We start from the raw sequence: 4,680 nt of genomic DNA, 5'->3' as shown, positions 1-4,680 counted from the left end.
CGAACCCTCGGACGGGAGCGCCGCTGCGCTTCCCAAGCAGCGCACTATCCAGTGCGCCACCGGGCCGGCCCTCTACCAAACCTTTAAAGAAGAATTAAAACCAATCCTTTTCAAACTATTCTAGAAAATTGATAAAAATAAAGTATCTTGAAATAAAAAAAATTTTTAAACAGACCATTCTCCCAAACTCATTCTATGAGAACACCATCATCCTGATACCAAAATCAGCAAAAGGCACAACAAAAAAAGAAATCTACAGGCCAATATCCTTGATGAATATACACTCAAAAATCCTCAACAAGATATTAGAAAACAAAATCCAACTGCAATCGAAAATATTATACACCATGATCAGGTGGGATTCATCCCAGGGAAGCAAGGATGGTTCAACATATGCAAATCAATAAATATGATACACCACATAATCAAAAGTAAGGACAAAAACCATATGATTATCTCAATACATGCAGAAAAAGCATTTGACAAATTCAGCATCCCTTCATGATAAAGATCCTCAACAAATTAGGTATAGAAGGAAAGTATCTCAACACAATAAAAGCCATATATGGCAAACCCACTGCCAACATCATCCTGAATGGGGCAAAACTGAAAGCTTTTCCTTTAAGAACAGGAATAAGACAAGGATGCTCACTCTCACCACTCCTGTTCAACACAGTATTGGAAATATTAGCCAGAGCAATCAGGCAACAGAAAGAAATAAATGGCATCCACTTTGGAAAAGACAAAGTCAAATTGTCACGGTTTGCAGATGACATGATGCTATATATAGAAAAACTCATAACCTCTACCAAAAAACTCCTAGAGCTCATACTCAGAAACAAACTCATATAAGATGCAGTATACAAAATCAATACACAAAAATAAGTAGCATTCTTATACATCAATGACAAACTAACAGAAAAAGAAATCAAGAAAGGAAGCCCATTTACAATAGCTCCAAAAGAAAAAAAAATCTAGGAATAAATTTAACCAAAGAGGTGAAAGATCTTTACAGTAAAAACTAGAAAACACTGCTGAAAGAAATTAAAGAGGACACTAAAAAATGGAAAGACCCCAAATAGCCAAAGCAATCCTGAGTAAACAATAAAACTGGAGGCATTACACTACCTGACCTCAAACTATACTACAAAGCTATAGTAACCAAAACAGCATGGTACTGGCATGAAAACAGAGACATGGACTAATGGAATAGAATAGAGAACACAGAAATCAACCCAGGTAGTTACAGCCAACTGATCTATGACAAAGGCACCAAAAACATATATTGGGGAAAGGACAGCCTCTTCAGTAAATGGTGCTGGGAAAACTCAATATCCATGTGCAGGCAAATGAAACTAGACTAATACCTTTTGCCATATACCAAAATCAACTTAAAATGGATTAAAGAGTTAAATATAAGACCTGAAACAATAAAACCCCTAGAAGAAAACATAGGGGAAACAGTTCAGGAAGTAAGGCTGGGCAAAGACTTTATGAATAAGACCCCAAAAACACAAGTGACAAAAGAAAAAAAACAAATGGGATTATATCAAACTAAAAAGCTTCTGCACAGCAAAGAAAACAATCAACAGAATGAAAAGACAGCCTACAGAATGGGAGAAAATATTTGAAAACTATGCATCTGACAAAGGATTAATATCCAGAATATACAAGGGATTCAAACATCTTCACAGTGAGAAAAGAAACAATCCAATTTTTAAAATGGGAAAAGGAGCTGAATAGACATTTTTCAAAGGAAGACGTACAAATGACCAACAGGTACATGAAAAGATGCTCAACATCACTAATCATCAGGGAAATGCAAATCAAAACCACACTGAGATATCTCACCCTTGTTAGACTGGCTATTATAAAAAAAACACAGAGAATAACAAATGTTGGCAAGGATGTGGAGAAAGGGGAATCCTCTTACACTGTTGGTGGGACTGTAAATTTGTGCATCCATTATGGAAAACAGTATGGATGTTCCTCAAACAACCACAGATAGAAGTACTATATGATCCAGCAATCCCACTTCTGGGTATATTCCCAAAGGAATAGAAATCATCATGTTGGGATATCTGCACTCACATGTTCATCACAGCTGTATTTACAGTAGCCAAGATATGGAACCAACCTAAATGTCCATTGACAGATGACTGGGTAAGGAAATGTGGCATATATACACAATGGAATACTACTTTGCCATAAAAAGAATGAAATTCTCCCATTCGCAGCAACATGGATGAACTTGGGGAAAATTATGTTAAATGGAATAAGCCAGGCACAGAAAGAGAAATACCACATCCTTCTCACAAGTGAGAGCGGGGAGAGAGGGGGGCAGGAAGAAATCACAGTAATACATTGAACTTTCAGAAGGAGAGAACAGACCTATGGTTACTAGAGGTGGGAAAGAGGGAGGAGGGGGGGTTAGGGAGAAATTGGGTGACAGGAAGAATAATTATGATCTGTAATGATGAACATGCTAATACTGATTCGATGGTCACATACTGTACACAATACTGATAGTCAACTCTGTCCCCCATAAATGTGTATAATCAATTATGTTTCAATTTAAAAAATTTTAAAAAAAGAATTAAAAATGGATGAAATATGCATGCTACAACTGAAAAAAATATACAGTCACCAAGAACTTACTGTATGTGTTTTAACCGTAGGTTGGACACAACAGAAGACAGAATTTACGAAATTGAAGATAAGTCAATAGACTTGTCTTACAGAGACAGAAATATTACAAACAATACAGACTGTGAGAGGCATTTGGGACACAAGCAAAAGGTAAATCATATATAACTGGGATCCCAGCAGAAGAGGATAGAAAGATTGGAGCAGGAATGATATTTGAGACAATTGTTAAAATTTTTCATAAACCAGTGAAAGACATCAAGCTATGAAGAACTCTGAGAATACCAAGCCCAAATGATAATACACCAAATTTAATTCCAGCCATGATGTAGTAACCAGATCCAAACTTACCCAGCTACTATAAATAACTAGAAATAGTAGGTACAATATAAGAGGTAATAGTTTTTTTATTGGACAAAGGCAGTACAGGATTATAAAGCTGAGAAAAGGAAAACGAATGAGGTGAGCCTTATGATTGCTCTGGCTTTCTGCCTGGAGGCACTTTGCAAAATGTGATGGGGGGGGTCCCAAGAAGAGCATTGTGAGTCACAGAGTTGAGGAGAAAGAAATTAGTGCTCAGGAAGGCTAAGGTAGCTGGAAGTTTCAGGGCATAGTACTGCAAAGGAGGTAGTTGTTGACAAGAATGAGCAATAGAAATCTGAATGTGCTCCTCTTGAGTTTATAGCTGAATATTATGCTGTGTATGTATATAGTGAAACTCCACAAGGCCAAGGAAAAAGCAAGTGGGGAGCTGTAAGCTGAAGAGTTCCCAGAGGTCACAGGGCTGGAATGTGTCAGTTCTGGCAAGTCAGAGTGGAGAGTTCTTGTTGATCATCATCCCAGGCAATAAGTGGAGACCCCAAGGGAGACATATCTTAATAGTGGAAATAAATTAGCTCTGGATTGAAGGGTACCATAAAGCTACCCTAACAAAGCTAAAAACGAGCCTTGAAAGAATGAAGTTGAGGTATAAATATCTTAAGTACTTGCTAGAATGGAGTCCAACAATATTTAAAGGAATAAAACAAAACCCAGCATTCAACAATGTAAATTATTCATATTATGTCCAGCACTCAATCAGATATTAACACATGAAGATATAGGAAAACGTGATGCATAGCTAAGAAAAAAAATCAGATAATGGAAAGAGACCAAGAAATGACAAATAAGGACTATAAAACACCTATTAAAATATTAGAAATATGCTTGAGGATTGAAAGGAAGCATGATAAGGTGAGGAGTGGAAGATAAACTTCATGTCAGAAATGATGCAAAGCAAACTACAAAGGAATGAAATCTTTTAAATGCAGGGGGGAAAAACGAAAACTGTTGATTTAGAATCCTAAACCCAGCAAAAAATATCATTCAAAAATAAAGACAAGAGATGATGTCCACAAAAATGGTGAAGTAAGGAACTCCCAAAGTCTACCCCTTCATAAATTAATGGACAAGCCAGCAAAAATTGTGAGAATCAACTGTTTTGGAATGCTGGAAACTAACAAACTCACATCAACTGGGGGAGCAGTTACTCAAGAAAAACACCTGAATCTCAGTAAAAACAGTAAACTTTGTGGCAAACTCCACAACTCAGTGGTAAATTCCCCAACTCAGTGGTAAACTCAACTCAGTGGTAGTTTAGAAAATAACAGCCTACATTCCTGATACCAGTAACAAAGGGGGCAATACAAGCCTCATTAACAAAGAGTTGTCCTTAGTGGATCTGTCTGCTGGCTTCCTGGAAGACCTGGTCAAAAAGCTTGTGTTTTTTTTTAAGGAGTTTTATTGTTTCACAGTGTATATTTAATTCTTTAATCCATTTTGAGTTGATTTTGGTATATGGTGAGAGGTATGGGTCTAGTTTCATTCTCCTACATATGGATATGCAGTTATCCCAGCACCATTTGCTGAAGAGGCAGTCTCTTCCCAGTGTGTAGACTTGGTGCCTTTGTCAAAGATCAGATGGCTGTAGGTGTGTGGGTTGATTTCTGGATTCTCTATTCTATTCCCTTGATCTGCGTATATGTTTTTCTGCCA

Source organism: Galeopterus variegatus, unplaced genomic scaffold (genome assembly GCF_000696425.1).
Source record: "Galeopterus variegatus unplaced genomic scaffold, G_variegatus-3.0.2 Scaffold9521, whole genome shotgun sequence".
Lineage (NCBI taxonomy): Eukaryota > Metazoa > Chordata > Mammalia > Dermoptera > Cynocephalidae > Galeopterus > Galeopterus variegatus.
The sequence above is the reverse complement of the archived record's forward strand: the minus strand, read 5'-3'. Positions refer to the sequence as shown.